At 54.3% G+C, this 15,769-nt stretch overlaps 1 protein-coding gene across 1 annotated transcript in view; it reads right to left on the reverse strand.

Annotated features, from left to right (window-relative positions):
• Positions 1-4,688, reverse strand: part of LOC111160666 (BRD4 interacting chromatin remodeling complex associated protein) — a 73,830-nt gene extending 69,142 nt beyond the window's left edge. Inside the window, 1 exon segment of the mRNA XM_022523929.1 lies at positions 4,601-4,688. The gene's annotated coding sequence lies outside the window, so the exon portion shown is untranslated.
• Between the last annotated feature and the right edge of the window lie 11,081 nt (positions 4,689-15,769).

Below are 15,769 nucleotides of genomic sequence, written 5' to 3' on the forward strand. Positions count from 1 at the left end.
GGAGAAGCGGGCTCCCCGCTGATCATGGAGCCCAATGCGGGACTCGATCCCAGGACCCTGGGATTGTGAGCTAAGCTAAAGGCAGACACCCAACCAACTGAGCCACCCAGGCACCCCAAGAAATATTCTCGAAGACATACACACGATTATAAATGTGTGTGCACAGAACATCAGGACTGGGGAGCTGCCTCGGGGTGGGGAGGGAGAAGGGAAAGACTTACTATGTATTTTGAATGTCTCTCCTGTGCCACTTGATGGGCGGTGGGGGGGGGTGGGAGAGACAGAATGAAGCTGCTTCCTCCTTGGAGTCTTCGCAGACCACCCAGACAGAATTACTCAAATCCCATAGCCGTGAACCCAGCCCTGGAGACAACACTTGCCTCCAGCCTCCCCCTGGATGGGGTCCCTGGCACATAGTAGGCCCTCAGGAAGCTTAACTGGAAACCATTAAACGAACAAAAGCATTCTCCCCTGTCTCTCATGCCAACAGATCCCACGCCATCATGAAGCCACAAACTTGGACACGAAACTAATTGCCACCAAACGAGAAATGTCTGAGAAAACTCTCTCCACTGGGGGACTCTTGCGTGTCACCGAGATACAAAGGCTTCAGCCGATGGGGACAAAACCATAATGCCTGGTACGCGAGGCAGGGGAGGATTCGGACGGAACGAGTGAGGAGGGAATCCTTGGGGACAATTCAGCCAAACATCTCCCATGGGTCTCTGGGTGAAGCGTCCTACTCTGGGGAGCCAACTCCAGCAGCCTCTTCGTGCTCCAACAGGGGAACAAAACTCAGATATGAAGAGGGAATTACTGGGGAGCAATTCATTCTGATGGTGGGGGAACTGTTTCCCTCCCGGACGTAGCTCAGGTCAGTTGTTTCCATGGAGCAGGTGCCTGGCAGGGGAAGGACCCAAAAGAGACCAGAGCAAGATAACTATGCCCCCTACCCCTCTCCCGGCCGGGCGGGGCAGGGAAAAAGGCAGCCCCTCACTGCTTTCCAAGCCCAGGCCCGCTGGAAAGGAATGCCATGTCTTCCTGTTTCCAATTAACTTCCCCCCCCCCCACCACCACCACCAGCGGCCCTCTGCATTCTTGAGACCAAGAGTCAAGACAGCCACAGGGGAGAGCTGGGAGTCCTGGCGGGAACTCCACTAGTGGCTGGGCCTAGGGCTAACAGACAGCCCCCCAGAACCTGGGGAACCCCACCCCCACCCCAGAACCTTCCTACCAGGCTTCAGTGCTTGCCGCTGACCCCTTCCACAGCTCTTGGGGGTGGGAGGGGAAGACCCCAGATCCCGAGGGAAGGCTGGGGAAGGCCCCAGAGGCCTCTGGGAAGGAAGTGGGGGGGCGGAGCCCAGGCCTGTCCCTCTAGGGCCTTACTCATGCTCCTCCACTCAAAAAAAAAAAAAAAAAAAAAAAAAAAAAAAAAATCAGTTCCTATTTTCAGGAAACACTCAGGCTCGAGGGACCAACCTGGATGTTTCCCACAGCCCCTCTCCTCCTGCCCCAAAGGAATTATTATGCCTCAGGAAGGAAGATATTTACACATCAAGGACGGGACAGCCAGATAAGGGACCAGGGCTCTCTCCAAGCATGGTCTTCCCGAGCTCTGATGGCACATGGGGAACTCCTCTCCCACTCTCTTCCAGTGCCTGCAGTCTGGGTTGGGGTCCCCTCCCAGCCAAGGAACATGCTTTCCCCGGGCTCAGTTTTCTCATCTGTAAAATGGTGAGATCATCCACGTTGCCCTCTTCACTGGGCAAGGGGGGGGCCTCCCCAGCCCCTCTCCCTCAGCAACGTCCCCCCCATGTTTATTCAGCCCCAGTCTGTCCTGAAGGGGAAGAGTCCTGTTCAGAGAGCTGGCAGGGGGAATGTCACTGATTTTCAGATGGCCCTCACCGCTCCTCCTCCCCCCTCCACCCCCAGAGCCACAGAGACCTCCTCCAGGCCTTTTGCTACTGTCCCAACATCCCTCCCCATCCCCTACAGGCACACCTATCCTGTCTGCTGAATGACAAAAATAACACGTTTGGATAATTCCTTCACCCACCTCAAGGTCATCTAAGGGAACTCTAATTACCATCACCTGCAGATGAAGAAACTGAGGACGAGGGACTCAAGGGACCCGCCTAAGGCTACATAGTAGGACAGGGGGTGTGCCACCAGCCGCGGGGAGGATGGGAGAGAAGGTTCTCTGCCAGGGCACCACGGAAGGTGGCAGCACAAAGTGACCACAAAGGTCCCCAACAGCAGCTCGGCCTGCCTGCTGGTGGGGCTAAGTCCCAGCTCAGCAGGTGGAGGAAGAGAAGGATGATGGTGGGGCCAGTTCCCAGGCGTCCCCCCGGGCCCCCCACCCAGCCAGGCCTGTGGCACCCCTTCCCAACCCACACACCCCCAAGTCTCAGTTCTTCCCAGTAAGCGCTCTGCTCCTAGCCACGTGTGAAATGATTCTGCTCTCACCCCTTCCCAAAAACCAGCAAGGAGCGGAGGTGAGGGGGGAGACACCAGGCGACCAGACACACACACACACACACACACACACAATAGTTCCTTCCAGGTTATTATTACATTTGAGACCCAAGTCAAGTGAAATCAACAGTACAAAGTCCCAAAGAGGGGTACAGGAGAACTTAACAGTCTTGAGCTCAGTTGGAGAAACCGGAAATGGTTGCAAATTGGCACTGTGTGACCCTGGGCAAGTCACTGAACCTCTCTGAGCCTCCATTAGCCTATCTGCAAAGTGGGAATAATCATTGCCCCTATTTCCTTCCGGGGCTGTGGCCAGTGTGTAGCAGAAGCCAATCCATAAGGCTCCCTGAGGTAGAGAGATGTTATTTCCGGCTTCTAGGAGTGGGGGATCTACAGGGGAGGGCACGGTAGGTAAGTCCCACCAGACATAACAGCACAAGGGAAGGGGATCATTCCTGAACTGTCCAACTCCCCCTGTTCTCACACCACCCCACAGGTCAGAGTTGTCCGAGCCCCTTATGCCCACCCCGGGTGAAAGTGCACAGAGAGAGCGAGCGAACTATGTCCCCGCCACAAGCGCCGGCAGAAAGGAGGTGCAAAGGAAACGCAAACACTCGGTCCATCCCCAGATGGTTATTATTCTATCCGAGGGCCGTGTGACAAAAGGGGCTGATTGTCCGGACTTGAGGCTGGGCTCGGACTGCAGCCCACAGCCTGGGAACACCAGAGGGCTGGGACCTGTCACCCCAGCCTCCCTGGGAGAGCTGACACGGCGGCCTCTGACCCCACCTCCCAGGAAGTTCAGCTGCTCAGAACCACAAAGCAAAACAAAGGGGCGCGGAGAGGAAGGAGCCACCGTACCTTCCGATCAACCGCTGGCCCCAGAGCTCCGAGCCCCAAGGCCGGAGGCAGAGCCCGAGCAGGAGACCTGGCGCGGCTGCTCGCCCGGCTCTCCGCTGGCCGCAGACTAAGGCCCGGGCAGCCCGTGGTCCCTTGTCTCCCCGCGGCCGCCCGTGACAGGAACCGGGGAAGCAGCCGAGGGGCAGCCAGGGATGGGAAAACCAGATGGCTCCATCCCTCCTCCCTCCTCCTCCATCCCTCCCTCCGGGTGCCCGCGGGCCTAGCCGCCCTCCGCAGGGGCCCGGAGAGGCCGCGGGCCCGGCTCGTCCGGGCTCACCCCAGGGAAAGGGTTGCCTTTGTCTAAAGGTCACCACCCGAGCGCGGTGCCTGGGCTGGGCCTGGTGCCTCCCATTCCCAGGCCGAGAGGGTGGAGATGGGGGGCCGCCCCAAATCTCGGGAGGTGACAGGGGTAAGGCTCCCCTCCCTCCCTTCCCCCTCCCCGTAACGGCCCCCTCCGGGACCAGCCAGCTAGCGGGGGAGGGGGTCAACTCCCTTCCTCGCTGGGGGTTGGGGGACCAAGTCAACTCCTTTCATTGTTTAGGGGCGGTGGGGAGGGGGAGACCCAACGGCCTCCTTCCGTATCCATCCCTCCCCAGCCTGCCGGAGGCCCCGTTTCTTCGCGGCACCCCCGGCAGGGATTTGGGGAGGGGGCGCAGAGGACGGCGAGAGGGGGAGATGAAGGCTCGCCACCTCCGGCCGGGAGAGCACCAACCGCTGCCCCATTGCCCTCTTCTTCTCCGAAAGGCGGGGAGCAGGGTAAGGGGAGGGGGCCCCTGGGCCGGGGGAGGGGGGGGGTCTCCCCGCCCCTCCCCCCGTGGAACGTTAGGTCTCGTTTTTCCGCCGCTCCATTGTATCCCCGGCAGCCGGCGGGAGGGCCGGGGAGGCACCGGGCGCCGGGTTTGGGCAGGGGAGCCCGGGGTGGGGGGGGGGTCCCCGCAGAATTGGGGCGGCGGTGATGGTGGGAGAGACGCGGGGGGTGGGGGGGGCTGCCGGGGGTGGTGGGCGCCGAGTAGAAAAAGAGGCAGCGGGCGCTGCGCCCCGGTTGGGGGGCTGAGTGTGTGAGTGTCGGGGGGGTGGGTTCGGCCCCGGCTCCGGCTCCCCCCACACACACCCTCGCCGCCAACCCCCACTCCCCCCTCGCTTTTGCGCCCTGTCACAGCCCCGACTCGCAGGTAGAGAGAGTTAAGAGATTTAAAGAGAAATTGCTACATTGTGAGAAACTCACCCTGATGTTTGAGCAGCCGTCGGCGCGGGGTCTCCGAGACGGCCCCGCACGGGCTGCAAAGGGAGGACCCAGAAGGGGCCGACCGGCCGGGCCGGTCAGCGCACTGCCTGATCGCATGGCGGCCGCCCGGCAGCCTCCGCCAGGGCCCTGCCGCCGCCCCGCGCCGCGGCCCGGGCGCCCCGGACCCGCGCGCGCTCCGGGGAGGACCCCTCGGGTTTGAAAAAAAAAAAAAAATTAATTAAATGCAAAAGAAAAAAAAAAAAACCTTGTAGGTTTTGTGTCCGCCCCCCCTTCCTCCTCCTCCTCCTCCTCCTCCTCCCTCCGCCCTCGCCGGGGGACGGGCTTGGGGGAGGCCCCGCCCCGCGCTCCGCTCACCAGCCCCGGCTCCGGACGCCGAGCGGCGGGCCCGGGAGCGAATGGGAGGCCGAGGACGCCCCGGGGGGGTGCCTTCCGCGCCAGCGCCGCCCCCTCCCCAGCCCTAGTCTCGGGGGTTTGGGGTCGCGCGTTACCAGGCTCTGGTAGAGTCGGCCGACTGCGGCGCACGGAGCTCCGGGTTGGGGGAAATGGCTGAAGGGATTCGCGCTCCCAGATCCCGGGCGCCGAGCCCGCTGGGGAAAGGGGTGCCGTACGCCCGGGGCGCGCGCCGGACGCGGGGGACAGTCGCCGGGCGGGAGGACGCGCCCAGGGCGGGTGCCGAAGTTTCGAAAAGGTAGCGGGAATAGAGGATAAAGAGGGGGCGCCTCGCCGTTGGAACCACGAAGGAGCCGGGAACCGGAGCGAAGAGGGTGGAAGGCGGCGGGCAAGGGGGTGTTTGGGGTGACCGGCCGGGACCCCGGGCATGGCTTGATCATTCACCTCAATCGGTCTTTGCTGACCTGCGACGGCCCCGGGGTGGGGGAAACGCGGGGTCCAACTTAAGAGCTTCCTCGAGGCCTCCCGGCCCGCGCCGATGGGATTCTCAGAAGCCCCAGGACGTCTCGGGGTGTTGGGTCCGTTTCCGCCCCACCAGCCCGTGAACGCCTTGCGGGCGGGACACTTAGATTCCCGCGTTCGTTCAGGGAATGCTCGGTGGGCGCCTACTATGTATCCTGTGCGGTGCTGGGGGCCCAGCGGGGACCCAGATGGCCCGGACCGGCCTGCCCTTAAGGGGTGCACAGGCCTGGGAGACCTCTCTATAGGTCTTTTAGTACCTTTGGTCTCCTCAGTGCTCTAAAAAGCTCCGTGCACACAGAAGCTGCTTAATAAATGTGTGTTGAATGAATTAATGATGGAGAACTGTGTTTTAAGTTTTAGTATTTATCCTAGTATCTTGGTGGTACCCTTCATATTTTTTAAGATATCACAGAGGTTAAGGGCCCTGACTCAAACCGGTGAAGCCCGCGGTTCCCGTTCTGCGTTTGCCGCGTCCTTGCTGTGTGACCTTGGGCGAGTGACCTAACGTCTCTGTACCTCCATTACTTCATCTCAATCAGGCCTCACTTCACAAGGTCGTTAGGACCAGATACGCCCTTGTGGAGATCTGCACTTGGTAGGAAGTGCCAGATCAGTGCTGACCATCTGTGATTATTATGTAGAAAGTAAACTTAATCAGCTTTGGGTTACCGCAAACAGGAGACAGTGGTGCATAATCCATAATAATAATAAGTTACGAAATAATCCGTAACTTATATTGGGATCATACTGGAAGTATGAGACTGTTTGGAGAAGGGCCATATACACTTGGACTTGTGCAGCTTGCCCTTCTACTCGCTGCGATTGAGCTCTAGGGCCAAGCACAATGTTTTCAGACCTCAGTAGCACCCACTAGGAAGAGACCTCTAGCCACCGCCACTAGAAACCTTGAATCCCAGTTTACAGCGTAGAGAAGTAAATTGGCTTTGAGAGGGGAAGTATTTCGGGCCAGTGTCACACAACCAGGAAGTAGGACCTGATTTGAGCCGGATGGACCTTGGGTCTGTCAAAGCTGCCAGCCCCCACTGGGAGAGCTCAGCACTTGAAGACTGGTTAAAAAGTTAGTAGACTGCAAAAAAAGACCTAACTTCACTTACCCCCCTGCATTGCACGGCAGGGGGACACTGGTATCTGCACACTCCCCCCCGCCCCCAAGAACACTGCCTGGTTCTCCATGCTCAAGAAAGGTCTTTAGAACAAAGAGAGAATACCCAAACTCCCACAGACACACCTGACCTCTTTGGAAGACAGTCTTGAGACCATGCCACTTGGAATGGGCCTGGCTAGATGTGAAGGAAGCCAAGAAAAAGTCAACCCCAAACCTAGCCACGGCTGGCCAAGCCCTGGGGGGATCAAATGTCCAAGGCCAGTGTAGGGGTCATTATCGGCCCAAACGAGAAGTGACCTGCTGTCTTTTGGGGATGGTACCCATCACCCCTTTGAGAATCCCACACAAGTCAGGAGTTCCAGGTTAAGGGCTAAGTTGGTGGTGAGACCCAGATAGGTTCAGCTCCTTGTGGGAGCCAAGCCAGGACACCCTGGTGTTTGTTCCGTCACCAACTGGCTCTGAGTCATCAGATGAACTTGGGGTGAGTCACTTTTCTTCCAGCTCCTCCACTTTATCCTCAGTCCAATGGGAGTGTATAGTCAGACACCGAGACACCCCCCCCAGCATTTTATCATGAAAATTTTCACACGTGGGAAAGTGGTGAACACCTAATTATCCACCACTGAGAGTGGACCGTCAGTGTGTCACTCCGCTGACTTTATCACACATCTGCATCTGTCCTTCCATCAAATCCGTCTTATTGGTCCATGTGTTACAGACATCTGTTACCTCCCCCTTAACTCCGTTAACCAGGTAATGCTAACTCCCCACTCTGATCAATGCTCTGATGAGCGGAGTAACCCTCTGGGCCACGTGCTGGCTCTCTTTTAAACCTCAATTCTATCCTCTATTTCTGTGAAGGAGAAACAGATTCAGAGAGGGTAAGACACCAGATCAAGGTCACAGAGCTTGGGATTCAAACCCAGCTCCGTGTCCCCTGGGTCCGAACTTTGTATGAGGATCACAGAGAGGCTGAAATGAAACAAGGATCCCGAAGGTCATAGGGACAAAGCAGTGTACAGATGTGAAAGATGAGGACCAGACCTATCCTCAACCAGCAAATAGGCTACATCTCTGTGTTCTGCTGCCCCTCTCCACCCCTCTCCTCCCCTCTCCCCACCTCAGGGTCCTTGCCTCCCAAGTTGGGACTTAATCCCATATGGGTCACAGTATCTCCTCTTTCCTAACATAAGGCTGGGCAGGTGACAGACACCTCATAAACGTTTGCTGAATGAATAAGGGGGTCCAAACAAGTTTTCTGTAAGGAAAATAGCCTCTGTAGGCCCTTGTGGCCCTCCCAACAATAAGCAAAGCCCTAGACATTGGACCTGAGCTTATTAAAACGCCACAGCCCCAACACAAACTTGGATTTCTGTCCTTCATCTCAGCACTTAATGGGACTGTTTTCATTATAACCGAGCAGCTGAAAAGGAACAGCAGGAAACCCACTATTGGCCATGGAAGGGTCCAGTACATTGGAGGACTAAGCCGCCCTAACCCAGGGTCTTTTTCCACTTCAAGCCCACTGGCTGCAAGTCCTCTTTGCGTTGCCAATCCTCCAGCCAGGACAGCTCTCCCCGCCCCACAACGCCCTCTTGCCCAATTATCACAGCATTTTCTGTCTCATCCAGTCCCACTGCTAGTCCTTCCTCGCCCCACCCTCAGCTCTGCCAACCGGATCGCAATCCCCTTTACCTCTAACTGAGAGGCCTGCCCCTCCTACCAGACCTGCAGTCCAGCTCCCACCTTGCAGGACCCTCACCAACGTCTGGCCTGATGGCCATCTCCCTACAGAGAAGGGGTGGGTTTTCTTGGGTTTGTCCCTCTGAAAGTCAAAACCCGGGCCCGTTGCGGCCCGTTGCGGCCCCTCCCTCGCACGGGCCGCTGCAAAGTTGAAAACTTCGCCAACCCAAGTTCTGTTTATTGATCTGGGAGGTTGCTGGTGTTAATGGGTATTCTTGGTTCTCGTTTCACCCTTACACTTAACGATTCGTGCACTTTTCTGTATGTATGGAACACTTCAGTAACAAGAGGGAACAAAACAAGAAGCCTTGCCCGATTCTAAAACACCCTGCGGTCCCTTCAGGTTTCGTTTCAATGGGGTTTGAGGAGAGAAAGTTTCCATCAAGGACCTCTCCAAGGACCCGGGTTTTAGCCGCGAGGCGAGGAAAGAAGGGGGAATCAGAGGGCACTAACTCCCACCTCTGCCCTCTGACCGCGCCCTTTAAATATGGCTCGTACAGGGGGAGTGCGCTGCCCCAGCTCCGGGCTTTACTGGTCCGCTCGGAAGGCAGACGCCGAGAGCGAGAACGAAATCAGGCAGCTGCGAGCCCAACCCGGACTAGGGTCCTCAGCGCGGCAAGTGCGGGGGGCGGGGTCTGATCTCCCATTGGCCCACGCCTGGGGCGGGGCCACCTCTCTGTCCCACCCCCAACCATTACCGGGTTCATTGGGCCTCGCGCCGGCTCGGGGAATTATTCATCGAGGGGCGGGGCCTGGGTTTGTTTACACGCTGCCATTGGCTGGATTTGAATCGGCCCGACTGCGGGCCGGCCGCGGGGCGGGGCTTCGGAGGGCCGGGGCCCGCGCCTGACAGCTAGGACCTGCGCTGAACGCGCCGCGAGTGCAGTGGGGTTCGGGCTGTGGGGGTACCCTGGGCAGATGCGGATAGTGGCGGTGGGCAAGTTGGAGCTTCCGCTCATTTCTCGACAAATGCTAATCAAGGATCGGGTTGGGGAGCATGGTTTTTGTTTTTATAAAAACGCCTGAGAGGTGGGAAAAAAACACAGAACAACACACGAACCAGGAAACAACCTAACTGTCCATGGATGGGGGACTCGTTAAATAAACTGTGGCCTGACCCATAATGGGATACGAAGTAAGCCTAAAATGAGGAAGTCATACCCGAATCGACACAGCACAAGCTATGTATCCGGTCAAGAAAAAAAAATAAAAAGCCAAAGAGGGGAGCAGAGTGTATAATGATTCAAAAGTGGGGGCGTGGGTGAAGAGAAATACAAGCTTTTGCTTCTCAAAGGCACAGAATATCTTTGAAAGCGAAAACAAACTGGTAACAGCATTTGTCCCTGGAGAGGAAGACAGGATGGGGGAGGGTAGATCTTTCTGTACTTTTGCACAAAAGTTCGAACCTTGTATCATCCATTCAAAGAAATACATACACTGTCAACAAAAATACTGAGTTCTGAGAACTCTCCCTTTGCACCCTCCCACCTTGCCCCTACTGCCCCTGGAGAAACTCTTGACTTGGCTATAGAGGCTGTGGGCCCCAGACCTGCACCCCCTGTACCCTCACAATGGCCTTGGGGGTTGGGGAGGGCCTGGCTGGGAATGAATGTCTTCAATAAGTCCTGAACCACGGCATAGCCAGACCCAACGAAGAGAGTGCCTTTGTTGCTTTAAGCAATTTAGTAATCACCCCGGGGATTTAACATCCTAAGGGGCTGCCTTAGCTGTGCTTGGGGGACCATGAGGAGAAACAAACCTAACCAAGCCCTTCTAGGAAAGAAGCATAAGACAAATCTAGGAGAGGCCCTTTAAGAAGGGTAGTCAACCTCACTGATAAACCCCTTCTGAGGTTGTAGGGATCCACAGACTGAACGGGCAGAGGGGAGCCCTGTCCCTGGTTTTGACTTGCATGAAAACTCCCGTGTTCTGGGAGATCTGGAGAAGAGGATGAGAACAGCTTCCGGCAGCTAATGAGTTTGGGATGGTTACAGTTCTTACCTGCGAAGATTTCCTCTGTATAAATTTCGATGATCCGGGGTTTGTGAAACATTTAGTTTGCCATGATAGTCGCCCAAGCCTAGAGTGAAAATTTGCCCATCTACAAGATGTAGTTATGGCCAATCCTGGTGTTTAAAGTCAGTGAATGCCCGATCAAGTCTTAGCAGATCGGACAGTCTAATATCATCCCTGGTGTACACACATGGAAACTGAGTCACAGAGAGGTTACAAAATTGCCAAGATCAGGCTGCGTGGGGACTTGAACCCAGGCAGCCCTGCTCCAAACCTCATACTTTTAACTGCTTTATTACACTTGCCCCTTAAAACTGTTCTGTCCTCATGGAGGTGAACTGTTTTGCATCTATCTTCTGTAGTAGAGAGTTTTATTGTTTTTGTTTTTAAAGCTTTATTAATTTATTAGAGAGAGAGCATGGGGTGGGGGCGGGGGGAGGGACAGAGCATCATCACCATCACGGGGGCCCGATCCCACCAGGACCATGAAATCATGACCTGAGCCAAAATCAAGAGTCGGATGCTTAACCTAATGATCCACCCAGGCGCTCCTGTTTTGTTTTTAATAAAAGAATTCCAGGCGGTTCTTTCTAAAATTCTACACTAGGGCAAAATTTTTTTAAGTACCGTTCACAGAGAAAATGTTTTGTCCTTGGCCCTTTTACCCATTAAACATTTATCTATTGCTTACTATGTGCCAGGCACACTTCTGTGCCTTTCATACACATCAGCTCACTGAATCATTGCAATAGCCCAGAAGTCAAAAGTGTTACCACTCTCCTTTCATGGATGGAGAAACTGACATACAGAGAAGTGAAATAAACTGGCCCACGTCCCCACATCTCCCTGCAGAAAAGAGAAAAACAAGAGCAAGGAGAATGGGCAGGACATGGCTGGAGAAAGAGGAAGGTGTCCAAAGTTGCCGAGAGAGAGGAAAAAGTGGGGGCTGACAGGTCGTGATGTCAGGGATCCTGGCATTGAAGCCCACATTGGGCTCCATGCTCAGTGGGGAGTCTGCTTGGAGATTCTCTCCCTCTGCCCCTCACCCCCTCAAATCAATAAATAAATCTTAAAAAAGAAAAAAAGAATGGGAGCTGAGATAAACCTTTGGATTGGCAAACGTGAAGAAAATGGCTTTTAGGGGAGGTGGGATGGGGCGGGGGACGGGAGCTGTGGGTAGTTTGCAAAAGGTGCCCAAAGTCAGCAGTCACCAGGGAGATGCAAATCAAAACCACAGTAAGACACTCTTCCACTCTCAGTAGAATGGCCATGATGAGAAAAGGGGACAAGAACAAGTGTTAGCAAGGATGCGGTAAAATCAGAACTTCCATACACTTCTCATCGGTAAAATGGTCTAGCCAAGAGTTTGGTGTTTTCCTCTGTAACCGGCACACAGAATCACCATAGACCCACTTCCAGTTATACACCCCCAAATAATTGAAACCACAAGTTCAAACAATAATTTGGACAAGACTGTTCATAATGGCACTACTCACAATAGCCAAAAGGTGAAAACCCATGCATCCATCAGTAGATAAATGAATAAACAAAATGTGGTGAACCCATGCAATAGAGTAGTATATGGCCCCAAAAAGGAACCAAGTGCTGACACCCGATATAACGTGGATGCACGCACGATGAAAGTATCAGGCTGGGCTCCTGGATGGCTCAGTCGATTAAGCTTCTGCCTCCAGCTCGGGTCATGATCTTGGAGTCTGGGGATCGAGCCCCGCGTCCAGCTCCCTGCTCAGCAGGAAGCCTGCTTCTCCCTCTCCCACTCCCCCTACTGGTGTCCCCTCTGTCGCTGGGTCTCTCTCTGTCAAATAAACAAATAAAATCTTCAAAAAAAATTAAAAGGTTAAAAATTGTAAAATGCAGCTCAGAAGGAAAGCAGTGGTGTTGAGCACAGACGGCTTTAAAAGTAAGTCACGTGGCGGTGTATTCAAGGAGAGGAGCCAGAAATAGCTGGAGAGGGGCCAGATGGAGGGAAAGAAGGGGGGCATCGGGGGAGGTGGAAGGGAAGTGGGGTCCAGTCAGTGCACCTGCTCTGGAGGGATTAGAGAGAGCCCAGGGCAGACCTCATAAAGCTCTCCCAGGTCTATGGAGGATACAGACCCATCCCCAGTGTCGTCAGGGCTGGCATGGGGGACGAAGGGGGATCTGGGAGCCCGGAGCAGCTGCCTGCCCCAGCCTGGGTTCAGAAAGTCTTCCTGGCAGAGGAGAATTGATAAAGAAGAGTTTGATAGGAAAACATAGTGAGGGGAGGAATGTTGATTTTCTGGGCCCAGAGTGGAGAGAGAGCCCAGAGTTCCTAAAGCACAGATGAGACTTGACATTCCCGATGGAAACGGTGCTAGGGCTCCCTAGTGCCCTTGGCAGAAGGGCTCCACACCCTGAGGCAACTCAGCACTGTTCTTTCAACACAGGTTCCCTGAGCCCCTGCTCTGTGCCCCACCCTGTGCAGGCGATGCTGGGAACACCGGTGATGGTGACAGGCCCAGCCCTGCCCGACCCCCAGCAGGGGAGGGGTGGGAAGCGGGGAACAGACATAAAGCAAACTATTCCCCAAGTGATAGCTATTAATTAGCCTGGTGGCTGCTGTGGAAGGTCAGGCAGAGTTAAGCCGGCCCCTGGGGACTTCTCAACTTCTGGGATTCCCAAAGGACTATTTCACAATTTGTGCAGAATACCGCATTTACTGTTTATATTTTTAATTTGTTCTTTCAACCAGCTTGGTTTTTTTTCTTCCTCAAATGGGTTCCCATGGGGCTACCTTAGGCTCATCCTAAGCACCAATAGTCATGAAATTGCAGGTGTGTTGGACTGGTTCCTTCCTCCCCCCCATGGCCCCGCCTCCAGGGCATGCATTAAAATAAACGCATGATCATGAAAATAAGTCACCTGGAAATGATCTCAAATGCTACTTTGGGAGCCCAGGACCTGATCTCCAGGGATTAAGGGTGACCTTCCTGCAGGAAGTCAGTTGTAAGCTAAAACTCCAAGGTGATAGAGTTTGTCCAACAAGTGTGGAAGGGAAGGGCAGGTACAAAGGTCCAGAGGCAGCACTGGCAGGGTTAGAAGTCAGGTCAGGCTGCTGGAGTGTTGGAAGCTTAGCTGAGCGAGGCCAAAGGACTCTGTGTAGGTATACCATGGATTTGCGGTCTGATCCCAAAGACGATACATAGTCATTGAAAGGCTTGCTGTCAGCATCGTTACTTTTAGTCACTATGCAATTCACATACCATCAAACTCAGTCGTTTTAAGTGTACAATTCACTTTTTTTGTGAATTCACATTCACAATTTAAGTGTACAATTCAGTGGTTTTCCTTACATTCCCGAGGCTGGCCAACCATCCCCCTTCCCTAGTTCCAGAACATTTTCCATCACCCAACAAGAAACCCTATACCCAGCAGCAGTCACTCCCCATTTCCCTTCCCCACCAACCTTAGGCAACCACCAATCTGCTTTCTGTCTCTAGGGATCTGTCTGTCATGGACATTACACTTAAATAGAATCAATCATGCAAAGGGGGCCTCGTGTGGCTGGCTTCTGTTACTTAGCTAATGTTTTCCAAGTTCACCCATGTAGCCGGGATCAGCAGGTCATTCCTTTTTATGGCTAAGTAATATTCTGCTGACTTGGTACACCACATCTGGTTCCCCCAATCAGGTAATGGTCATTGGGGCTGTTTCCACTTTCTGGGTATTGGGAATAACGCTGCTTGAAACATCTATGTACAAGTTTTTGTGACAACACAGGTTTTCACTTCTCTTGGGTATCGACCAAGGAGCGGAATGAATGTTTTTGTTCTTGTTTTTGTTCTTATTTATTTACTTATGTGTTTTTCTTATGGGTTTACTTTGGGTTTTTCGTTTAGATGTTATTTATTTATCTGAGAGAGAGACAGAGAGAGCACGAGCAGGGGAGAGGAGCAGAGGGACAAGCTGACCCTCCACTGAGTGCAGAGCCGGACATGGGGCTCAATCCCAGGACCTGAGATCATAGCCTGAGCCGAAGGCAGATGCTTAACGGACTGAGCCACTCAGGCGCCCCCCTGTGTGGTTTTGTTTTGTTTTTTAAAATAGACTCTGCACTGTGCTCAGAGTTTGAACTCTTGCCCCTGAGATCAAGGCCTGAGCTTAGATCAAGAGTCCAGCACTTAACCGGCTGAGCCACCCAGGCGCCCCCTGTGGTCTTATTTTTCACCTGAAATAAGATCGAACTATAGAAAACTAGCAGGAAGGGTAAAAACTCTTCCCTCGATTCATTAGTCAATCACATTTTGCCACATTTGCTTTATGTCACGCCTTTCCGAACATTTGAGGCGACTGTGCACCCTGTGTCCCTTGATCCCCATAAACGCCTTGGCATGGAGCTACAGAACAAAGAGATTCTCTTCCGCAACCCCAGGACCATTACTGAAATCAGGAAATGGAACCCTGCCACACTGTTTAATCCACAAATTCAAATCTTTCCACTCATGTCTGTAATGTCTCTTACAGCAGTATGCTGCCTGGTCCAGGATCTCGCCCCAGACCCTGCCCTGTTCAGGGTCACATCTCCGAAGGGTCTTAGGAAACGGGGAGCCTTGATCAGCTTCCCCCCTTTGACTGTCATAGGGGGAGGAGATTGGAGCAGGGAGAGAAGAGGAAGCAGGAGGAGAGTGAGAAAGCGGTGCTCACAGTCAGAAAGAGAAATTGAGGAACCAGATGGATCTCGGTTCAAACCGTGACCCAGTGATTCAATGACGGTGGCCTTGGGCAAGTAAGTGACTGAACCTCAGTTGTCTCATCAGAAGAATGGGACCAACCCATAGGCTCGCTGTGAGAGCAGAGCCCTGGCACCTTGGAGGGAGCCAGCCCCCGGCGCTTCCTGTCATCCCCATTCTTTCCCCGCCAATTACCAGGGCTCGGAGCAATCCCAGGTGCCCCGGATCTTCAGACGTCCTCTTTGGCTCCTCACAAAAAACAACGGGCTAGAAGCAGGTATTACCATCATCCCAACATTATAGAGGAGACGTGTTCGTTCTTTCCGGCCGCTCTAGCAGAACACCCCAGACTGGGTGACTTCCAACCAGCTGGAGTCTCTTCCTCACAGTTCTGAAGGCAGGTAAGTCCAAGATCAAGGCTCAGGCAGGCTCGGCCTCCAGTGAGGACCCACTTCCTGCTTCATAGACAGTCAGCGTCTTCCTGTGTCCTCCCGTGGCAGAAATGGGTCTCCTGTATGGGGTCATTAACTTCATTCAATAGAACTCTACCCTCATGACCCTACCACCTTTCCACCCCAAAGGTCCAGCCTGCAAATACCATCATTTTGGGGAGGTGGGGAGGTTTTACCCTATGGATTTGGGTGG

This window comes from Enhydra lutris, unplaced genomic scaffold (genome assembly GCF_002288905.1).
Source record: "Enhydra lutris kenyoni isolate GAN:26980312 unplaced genomic scaffold, ASM228890v2 scaffoldscaffold77, whole genome shotgun sequence".
NCBI lineage: Eukaryota > Metazoa > Chordata > Mammalia > Carnivora > Mustelidae > Enhydra > Enhydra lutris.